The 11,668-nt window shown below is 35.2% G+C and overlaps 1 non-coding gene across 1 annotated transcript; it reads left to right on the plus strand.

Moving 5' to 3' along the window:
• Positions 1–3,740: 3,740 nt before the first annotated feature.
• Positions 3,741–3,847, plus strand: LOC124889939. Its single transcript, XR_007048851.1, has one exon. It is a non-coding gene; the product is annotated as a small nucleolar RNA R71 (small nucleolar RNA).
• Positions 3,848–11,668: the final 7,821 nt, after the last annotated feature.

Below are 11,668 nucleotides of genomic sequence, written 5' to 3' on the forward strand. Positions count from 1 at the left end.
GTAAAGAGCATGTTTATTTTGTGAATTGCTACTTTCTAGACTCCTAGGCTTATGTTTATGACTCTTGTACTTTTGGCTTAAAGTTTGAATTCATGCTATTGTAGGTTGAGAGTCTATGATGATCCTATGTGAGTCAAGCATGCCAAGTTTGTGTGAGGTTGTTTGTATATTCCTTGTTGTATATGTTGCTAGAACTTGCCCGATGTGTGTGAAAAATGAAATAAAGAATATGTGTTTAGGAGATGATATAGACATTTCTTTTTGAATTAAGTTTGGCTCCTAAGTACATTCCTGTCCTAGGTGCTAAGTTCAATTCTTTATTTCATAAAAGAATAAAAATCCAAACTTTTTTTATTCCCATGTTCTATCTTCCTATTCCCTCTCCTGAGTTCACAAGGTTGACAATAGATTTATTTCTAAGGGTCGCTAATCGTTAAATTAGTTAACAAGAATAAAAGAACAACCAATAATGATAATAAATTCAAAAAAATTTAATTCAAAACAATAATACTCATGTTTTTGGATTTAACCCCTGAAATAGGGGGTCTAGCCACACATAGTCATAATAATAATCACTAGATTGTAATTAACGACTAAGGACATGAATGAACTAAATTAAAATGATAAAAACCTAAGTTATGAAGTTGTATCAGTCTCCTTGATGCTCCAATACATTCTATTCTTGATAGCAATTACAAAGATGTATTTATAGTTAACAACAAGTCCCAAGCCGTCTAGGATTCATATTGCACTCTTTGCCTGTGTATGAAGTGGACCTTGCGACGTGAGTTTTCGAGACATCTATGGAAGTCGTGTCGTGAGATTGAGAGATATCTATGGAATTCATTTCATGAGATTGAGACACAATTGTGGAAGTAGTGTCATGAGATTGGGAGGCTTTTGTGGAAGTTGTGTCGCGAGCTCATCGCGATAGCTCCTAGAAATTGCATCTTGAAATTTGGTTAAGTGTTGGACGTTTCTTTATCCATCCTTGACATTATGGTGTCATTCCAATGGTTTTCAGCCTCCAAATCATATATATATCATCACAAACATCTCACAAAAGATCCTACAAGAACACACCACACGAATTAGAAGTTCAAACAACTCAACATCCATCACGACGAATCAAAACCAAGAGCTTAGACTAGGCAAATTTGCATGATCTTCCACTTCATGTTTTGACTCTTTTCTTGATTCTCTTGAACTTTGCACACTACCAACAAGTTTTTACACATATAATAAAACCATTAAAACCATTTAAAACACATTGTACATAATAGAATCCAACAAAAGAGACTAGACAAGCACCTAGCTCAAGCTAGTAACAGTAGTTTCATCGTTTGAACTCTAAGAGAGCCAATTAACCAAAACTTGTTTGAAATACACTTTTCACATTGTAATGACACATATTATCATCTAGATGCTCATTTATATCAATATGAACACCTTAATCATGCAAGTTATCCTCAAAACAAGGAGAAATAAGCTAGAATAGTAACACTAGAGTGAAAAAATACACCCAACATCACCACCCCACACTTAAATTCTTGTTCATCCTTGAAAAAATCTCTACTCCAAGCATCATAAGCTGAAGAGACTCTATACTTCTACTAATTGCAAGACACTCAAGCTTGTACTACAGTGACAAATTTAGGAATTTCGCCACTCAAAACTTAAAAATCTACTTTGTCCCCAAAGTGAATTTAAAGATAAGAGATAGAAATACTCCCTGAGGCTTCTAGGACTAGCAAGTAGCATCTTCACACATAAAGGAGATCCATGGGACCCCACACTCAGTCTTTGCCATTTCCTTAGCTCAAGTTTATAGTACTTAGACTTCCCATTAACCTGTGACTCAACCAAAAACAAACTACGTGAAATAAAAAATAAAAATAAAAGGAAAACATACCTACTTTAACTTGAGTTTCCTCCCAAGAAGCACCTGATTTAATGTTGCAGGATGACCCATATCAACTCAACTATATTTCTTCACCCTTTTACTCCTTCTTATGAGCTATTTTTTCATTCATTTCTAACCTCTTGAGTTTCCACTCTCAAGGTTAATATCTCTCTTCACTTCAACCTTCATCATGTTAGGAAACAGTGGATTCATCTTAGGCCACTCAATTAGGTAATCTGAAGAGGTCTTTGGTGGATTAACAACCCCTCACTTTTCCCTTTCAAGAACATTATCACACATAAATCTTTAATTTAGGAATTTATGATAGGTATTTTTTAAATATAAAATACCACCTCTTTATCATCTACCCTTATTTTGCGTGTTCCTTATCTAACATCAATCAAGGTCCCTCCAGTTTCTAAGAATGGACGCCCCAAGATGATTGGTACCTGTTCACCTTCCTCAAAATCAATAACAATAATGTTAGTAGGTATAATGAATTTACTAACCTTTATAAGGAAATCCTCAATTATTCCATTCAGATGTGTAAATGACCCATCTGCTAGCTGTAATGCCACGGTCCTCGATTTTGGCTTTCTCAAGCCCAATGTTTTAAACAATGATAGTGGCATTAAATTTATTCTTGCCCCTAAGTGACTCAATTCATGGACCACTTTGTTCCCAATTTGAATTTGGATAGCAAACCTGCCCTGATCTCTCAATTTCTTGGGGATTTTTTTATGTCATCATAGCACTACACGCTTTAGTGAATGTTATAGATCCCACATCCTACAGTTTCACCTTATTAGCCACCATATCCCTCAAGTACTTTGAATACTTGGGAATACTCTGCAAAAAATCTAAAGAGGTAAATTAATATGAAGCTCTCTGAAGGTGTTAAATAACTTTTTGAACTTTGCATCCTCCTTCACTTTTATTTGCCTCTGAGGGAAGGGTAGTGGCGTCATCTTCTTCACTTCTTCTGAAACAACTTTTTCTTTCAAGCACTCAGACTTTCTTGAATTTTTAGCAACTCTGTCATTTAACTGTTGGGTCACCATATCATCATCTACCTTCTTTGTTGCCTTGGGAGGTTTTCCTTGAAGCTCTTTACCACTTCTCAAGGTTATTGCCATAACCTACTTTAGATTTTCTGTATCTATTGGAAAACCACCTTGTGGTCTAGTATTCATTGCCTGTGATAATTGGCCCAGTTACAACTCTAAAGTTCTTGTAGCTGCTTGCTGATTTTTTAGGTCTGTAGCCAACTGTGTCTGATTTACTAGAATCTGCTTCAACATTACTTCAAAATTTCTAGTTGACTGATTTGATTGGGCCTGTGGCTATGGGGCATTCCATGGCTGATTTGGTGTTTAAGTCTGCCACTTCATATTATAGGTATTACCATAATTTGGCCTTGGTGCATTTCCTACATATATCACAGATTTCAGATTTGAAGGACACATGGACGCTGAATGGCAATTATTTCCACAGACTTCACACCAACCTGTATCTTGTTGGATGACATTAACTGTGGCTGCAGGTTGTGTTTCTCCCAACTTCATGCTGCTAAATTGACTGTTGATCAAATTTTGTATAGCATAAACATGTGCTGATAAGTCTGTGAATTGGTTCACCTCTAATACATCCGCAATTCTTTTCGTGGAACTTTTAGAATCTAAATGCCACTCTAGATTCCTTGTGCTATGTGGTTCAGTAATGTGTATAAATCATTATATTTCAATTCCAGCATTTGACTATCTGCAGCTGAATCTAGTAAAATCTTTGTTTTGTGATCAAGAGCTTCTACAAAATATGAGAAAGTACCTTATTGGACTGTTTGTGGTGTGGACAATCTCAAAGAAGAGCCTTGAAGCGAACCCATGCATGATAGAGGTTTTCATTAGGCTTTTGTTTAAAGCATACTATCTCACTGTGAAGTCTCACAGTATTTCCTGATGAAAAGAATCTGATGAGGAATTTTCTAGCTAAGTCATCCCATGATGTAATTAAATTGGCTGTCTCAATATTTAACTACCTTTTAGCTTCCCCCAAAAGTGAATGGGGAAACAGTTTTAGCCTCACATAATCTGTACTTACCCAGTCAAATAAATATATATCAGTAAGCTCAATAAAGGTTTGCAATTTGACTTATGGATCCTCGTGTGAAAGCCCTTCTAACTATCCACTACTAATAAGAAGCTGCACCATATTATGTTTTAACTTGAAATTTCCGCCAGTTGCCGATCTTTGAATTAGGGAAGTCATGTTCGTTGGAAGTGGGACTTCCACTTCCCTAACTATCCTTTGGGCTGCTTGTTCTTTAGCCATTGGAGTAGTATTTGCTTGGTCTTCCTGGATTTGAGGAATTCTGGGGAAAAGGATTGCTTCTCTTCTGCATTGGAGAAAGTGTTGCTCATGTTTAGGGTTTGGTTCTACGAACTTTTGATCCCTTGCTGGCTTATCAACCTAAAAACCTATTTCTTGCAGTAAAAAAACCGATACCAAGCGTAAAAACACCAAATATATCTAAAAGTAGTAGTAAAATAAACAATTTCCAAAATACAAGTCCCCAGAAACAATGCTAAAAACTTGACAGGGCCCAAGCGCACACGCAAGTGTACGTGGTCTTATCAAGTAGTAAAGTGGCCTTCAAGAAGCCAAGAATCGATCCCATAGAGACTTGATTCAACAAAACTAATATTTTAGTTCACAATTTAGATTCAATTGGTGCAAAAGTAAACAAAATAAAGATTGGAATTTGTCAGTTGCAATTAAGGTAAATAGTGCGTAAAGTAAAGATCTTGTAACAATTAATAGGAGAAAACCCAGGGTTAAAGCACTTTCGACAATCATACTATGTTATTGAATTTCATTCGTTAACTTGCTTATCTTGGTTGTTGATTTGTAGGGTTAATTACATGATTATGGTTTCCCAACCTCTAATCCTTTACCTAAATTTAAACTTACAACTACATCATTGAGCGGGGATGTAATAGTCCACTTAAGTTCTTTTATCTATCATCCTACATTTGAATCAAGTTCGGCTCCTAAGTATATCCCTGTCCTAGGTGCTAAGTTCAATTCTTTATTTCATAAAAGAATAAAAACCCAAACATTATTTATTTCCATGTTCTATCTTCCTATTCCTTCTCCTGAGTTCACAAGGTTGACAATAAATTTATTCTAAGGGTTGCGAATCATTAAAATAGTTATAACAAGAATAAAGAAACAACCAATAATGATAAGCAAATTAAACGAACTTAATTCAAAATAATAATACTCATGTTCTTGGATTTAACCCGAAAATAGGGCGTCTAGCCATGCATATTCATAATCGTAGCCACAAGATTGTAATTAACAACTAAGGACATGAATGAAATAAATAAAATGATAAAAACCCTAGTTATGAAGTTGTAGCAGCCTCCTTGATGCTCCAATACATTCCAAGATCCTTAATAACAAGTACAAAAATGTATTTATAGTGGACAACAAGTCACAAGCTATCTAAGATTCAAATTTCACTCTTTGGATGTGTATGAATTGGACCTCGCAATACAAGTTTTGGAGACGTCCGTGGAAGTCGTTTTGTGAGATTGAGTGTCATTTGTGGAAGTAGTGTCGCGAGATTGAGAGATATTTATGGAAGTCATGTCGCGAGATTGAGAGACGTCTATGAAAGTTGTGTCATAAGATTGAGAGATATCTATGGAACTCGTGTCGTGAGATTGGGAGACATCTGTGGAATTCGTGTCGCAAGCTTATCGCTATAGCCCTCTAGAAATTGCATCTTGAAATTTGGTTAAGTGTTGGACGTTCCTTCATTCATCCTTGACATTGTGGCATCTTTCCAATGGTTTTCCAGCCTCTAAATCATCTATATATCATTATAAACAGATCACAAAAGATCCTACAAGAATACACCACACGAATTAGAAGTTCAAACAACACAATATCCATCACGGCGAATCAAAACCAAGAGCTTAGACTAGGCAAATTTCCATGATCTTCCACTTCATGTTTCGACTCTTTACTTGACTCGCTTGAACTTTGAACACTACCAACAAGGTGTTCCACATAAAATAACACCATTAAAAACATTTAGAACACATTGAACATGATAGAATCCAACAAAAGAGACTAGACAAGCACCTAGCTCAATCTAGTAAAACTATTTTCAACGATTGAACTCTAAGAAAGCCAATTAATCCAAACTTGTTTGAAATAAACTTTGCACATTGTAATGACACACATCATTACCTAGATGCTAATTTATATCAATATGAACACCTTAATCACTCAAGTTATCCTCTAAACAAGGATGAATAATCTACAATAGTAATATTACAGTGCATAAATACACCTAACATCAATTTCCATGCTACATTACCTGCGATGCGTACTTCATTTTGGTGTAGTGCGGCGTGTGTCGCCCCATTCACTTTGGTTCTACAAGGAGTGCATCACATGATCCATTACACTTCTCATATTTTTGTCGATTCCTACTTATACACGACTTGGACATTGTCCTATAATAAATACATTACATTGTACACATTATGATGAGACTTTTGGACGTCCTTGGACTAGAGAGGAGGTTGCTACATACGTCTTTTAGGGTTTATATCTCTTTGATTTAGATTTTTAATAGATTATAACATGTATTTGATTATGTTGATTACAGTTATGTCGATTAGCGGCTAAATGCCCCCTTTCCGAGGTTAAGGCCAAGATCATGACTACTTTTATTTTGAATTAAGTTTGTTGAATTGGTTATCATAATGGTTGTTTGTTTATACTGGTTTTTAACTATTTTAAGGATTAGCTACCCTTAGAATACATTCGTTATTGACCTTGTGATCTCCGGATGGGGAATAGGAAGATAGAACAAGGGGATAGGTAATGCAAGGTTTGTAGTCTTTTATAAAATAAGAATTTTGGATTAGCATTTAGGATAGGGGTGTACCTAGAAGTCTTACTTGAATCAGATATAAGATGATAAATTTAAGAACCTAATTGAATTATTACATCCACGCTTAGTGATGTAGTTGTAATGTCTAAGTTAGGTAAGCGGTTAGAGGTTCGGAGACCATGATCATGCGACTAACCCTAGGAATCAACAACTAAGTTAGGCAATCTAACAAATGAAGTTCAATGGCGTAGTATGATTTTTCGTAAGCCTTAACCCCGGATCTCTATTCGTAGATTGTCAAAAGTCATTACTTTTACGCATTAGTTTATTTTATTTTTAGTTTACAATTCTAAAACCTTTTTGTTTACTTTTTCTCAATCATTAAACTAGAATTAGATAGTTGGTTAACACAAGTCCCCGTGGTATCGATATTTGGCTTTCTTAAAGGCCACTATATTAGTTGGTAAACCACGTACATTTGCATGTGCACTGTCACTCAGCATTAGAGACATCAACTCAAGATGCTTGAGGAGGGATAAGGGAAACCGGTGGAGATTTCTCAAGGCAATATGAATCAACAACCCTCGACCAAGTTTGAACTCTTTGAGTTGGATGAGATCCATCCACACTATCCTCAAACGGGATAGAGAAGTTTACGTAAGCATCAAATCTTCTGGGAGGCATGATATGAAAAATGAACACATGGGAATTAGAGGAGATTCAAGGCCTTAGACTCTATAGCTTAAAATAGAACAATAAGAAAGGGAAACATTCCTGAATACCCTATAGCCTCCCCCTTATAAGTTTTCCATGCTACATACCCATAAATGATACTCTAATTAATATATCTTTGTTGGACACCCAATGACACCAAACCTAGGCTCGGATAACATCTTTTTCATAACCCTAACTAGGGCCTGGATGTGATGGGTAGCTGAAGTCCTATGTAGATCGGAGATCACCCCCTATACCTAGCAAAACTAAACATAATATACCCTAAGGTCGGATGAATTTCGAACAAATAATAAGATATTTTGCAATAAGGTTAAGAAAAATTTAATGCATGATTATAACCGACGATTGGTGATAGGACAAACAACCAACCAACACCGCCCAATAACCACATTAATCCCAACAAAGCCTTTTAAAGAAAGACCCAAAACTGAATTTCAATAAATTGTCAGGACATGCCCCTGACTATAGGCAAAAACATTCTAAACTATCTAAGACATAAGAAACCAAAACATGAAAAGTAGACATTTGATTTATGAAAGCTCACCACATCAATGTCAACTCACGAACTAATCCTAAATCCTAGTCACTGAGCATGAAGATTAGAAGTATGACCAATTCCTATATCTCATGGGGATACAACATACGAAGATGGTTAGCGAGGTAAATGCTATGTTGTAACTCAGGGATAAGGACAACTTAATGTCATAATCAACCATTTCAGTCCAATGTACAAAATCAAATGCATATACATAGATATATTACATACTGGTATAGGGAACAAGGATTAACATGCATTTTAAAAATTTAGTGTGGATTTTGTAGCTCAACCATCATAACATGTTCCCATGGAGTATATGGGCCCTAACTCGCCCCCCTGGTCAAGCCCCAGTGCGTATAGCCGCACAAAAATGAGAAAGATTATATATATATATGTACGAGGAACTCAAACCCTCCAACCATATACCAAGGTGACTTAAGCACCTGATCATGAAATATGATATGGTGGACTTGAACCCTTCAATCATAATGGTAGCAATAAGGTAGATTCAAACCATATGGTCACAAAGAAAGAGACTTGAACCTAAAGCCATAATAACCCCACACCGGCTAGCGCGGTTCCTAGTGTTGGTTACTTGGACCTCCACTTTTATGACTTAGCTATACAACTCTTTTTTATAGCCCAATTAAAACATTTATTATGCAATCCCATTCTCTGAATCACAATACACATTTAGGTAAAACTCTGATACACTTGCAAGGTAAATCAACATGCAAAAACAAATACATCACTTTAGGAAATTCACAATCCTCTTGGTTCAATTTTACAAATTCTCATATTTCTCATAATTAAAACCCAATTTCACATTATGGGGTTGAGGTCATAACCACTTCAAAAGTCACAAGTTGGGGAAAATCATAATTCCCCAGTTAATTTACCATACCTCTGCAACCACAAGTTTAAAACCATAATTAAAGTATTTAAATTCTTATGTAAACCATAGAAAAACATATTTCAACAACAAGCATTCAAAACCTTCAATTCTAGATATAAATCAACATGAATATTTCATGAACAACACTTTAAAACATGTTTATTTAACAAATTAACAATCAGGGAAGATTAAAATGCTTTAAATACTAAGAGATTTAGAGAGAAATCGACGCTTGATCCCTTAGATGACTAACTTAATGAAATCCTAGCTTAACTTGCTTGAGGGAGTTTAGAGAGCCTTTTAGAGTATTTGAGAAGTTACTTATTTTTGATTCTAAATGGTAATGACACCCTAAAAGGGTTATAAGATGTGGGTTTCAATTTGGGTAAGAGTGGAAATATCTAAAATGCCCTTAACATAAAATCTAAAAAGGGGCCGCCATTGACTAAGCGTCAACCATTGACTCATAGAAAATCCTTATGACTTATCCCCACGAGTCATAACCAAGACAATCTTTAGGACCCTCCACACATTGTTGACCCTATGACTTGACTGGTACCACTCATAATAAAACCCTACAACTCATAGGGTCCAATCATAGTCAACTTAAAACTCGATTAGGCAAACACTAGACATCCTACGATTTGTACCCAACGGCTCATAAAAAGTCCTTACGACTTATAGCGAGTCACTCATTTTTTATTTGGTTATGATTAGATCCATAGGACTTGTCAAGGCACTTTACGACTTGTTAGGGGAGTTGTTTCCATGGTAGAAAGCTCAGAACTCAAAAAATTTTCAAAATCTAAAAATCTGGGGTGTTACTTTCTACCTATTGATGGATGTAAATAGAAAGCTATCAAGTTGTTCAATAGACTATCTACTCGCATGAAGTCCATCAAATCGGAGACCAACTCCTCCAACAATGAGCTTGCTATATTAGTCCAGAATTCCTACTCCAGCTTCTCCAAAAATGTTAAAAAGTTCTTTGAACGCTTGTGTCACAATATGCACAACACTTTTACCTATTTTTTGACCAAATATTAAATTGATAATTCCTATTTAAAATGGGTCCTATCCATTCTCCTTTTGGGGGTTTATTACTGATATTTTAAGTTGTCTTACCACACTTATTATTTTTTTTGCATGAAACATTGCTTGTTTATCTATTGTGGTGCTTTTTTATTTTTGTTATGTGTTTTGCTTTTTTTATATTCTATGCTCTTTTTGATTATGTCAAAAGGGTGAAAAAGGTCAATAATCAGATAGGTCTCCATGTAAGGGGGGATCAAATACACTATTAGTCCTCAGAAGTTGTAATACCCTGTATTTTCGTGCTAAAATTCTAACCATCGATCTTACGCGTCTAAGCTATAATTCAAATGATTTGAATGTGAATACAAGTTTCATGATCATTATCCTAGTCTATGGAGTAATTTAGAGGTGAAAAACGTTCATAGCAATGACCTAGAATAAGGTTGAGATAAGACCAATTGATTCATCCAAAGTTTGACATTTGATTATATAAGGGTCAACTTCAAACATGTATATATCTTAATATACATGGAATTTTTCATCCCAAGACCTATAAAATTTTAGATAATTGAATGAGCTTTTCAACTATACCAATTTCATAAAAATCTGATATCCGAGCGAAGAGTTATGCCTATTTTCATGAGAAACAGTAAGGGTGTGCGATGGGCAATGCACCGCACAATCAAATATGTGTAATTAAGAGTGTGAGGCATACTTAAATGTCTGCCATAAGGTGTGAGATGCATACCTTAAGGTCTACCATGGTTTGTGCACCGCATACCTCACTTCCAAGTGCCAAAAACATCCCTATATATGTCTATAACATGGGATTAAACTCCCATAACACCAAAATAAGTTTACTTTCTCTCAAAATCACCAAGAACATTCATTAGGGTTTCAACCTAAAAATTCAAATATCTCAAGATTCAACCATGAGTTTTTAATAATTCTTCGAGATTCGGAATCCCCATTCCGAGGGCTACAAAAAACACTCATTATTTTCACGAATAGAGTCCCAAGGTCAAGAGTTCATTCAAAGCTTCAATTTTAAGGTATGTTGGATTTTTCAACAAGAACATCCTTTCTTTCTTGTGCCCAAAAATACTTTCTTTTACGAAGTTATGGATTTTATATGTTTTACTATGATTTTGTAGCATGAATTTGTATCCTATATTGATTATCATTAGATTATGATGTTTGTGATATTTTAGAAGTGAAATTATATGAGAATGATGATATTTTGTACCTTATGGCTAAATTTCCAGATTTTGAAGGAATTTATATATGTTTATGATGTAAAGCTTGAACCTTGATAAATTTTCATATAATGGTGAGACATGAGTTTTGAACTCTAATTGAGATTGTTATTTTTTTGAGAAATCATGTGTTGTAAAGACTTTGTGTTTGAATGAATTGAGATGATAATGAAGCTTTGACCTTTTGATTGTAAAAAGGGGTTGATTTGAACTCGAGATGAGAAAAGAAATCCACTTTTATTGATTATTATGAAAAGGGTAGCATGATGGCCCCAACTGTGAATTATTGAATTGTTTTGTTTATGGATTTTCTTTTGAAAAGAGCTGAGCTAAGTTCGGGAGTTGTCTTTAGCACCGAGCGGGAGGTATAGCAGGATTGGTACTTCCCTAGAAC

This window comes from Capsicum annuum, chromosome 12, assembly GCF_002878395.1.
Source record: "Capsicum annuum cultivar UCD-10X-F1 chromosome 12, UCD10Xv1.1, whole genome shotgun sequence".
NCBI classification, from domain to species: Eukaryota; Viridiplantae; Streptophyta; class Magnoliopsida; order Solanales; family Solanaceae; genus Capsicum; species Capsicum annuum.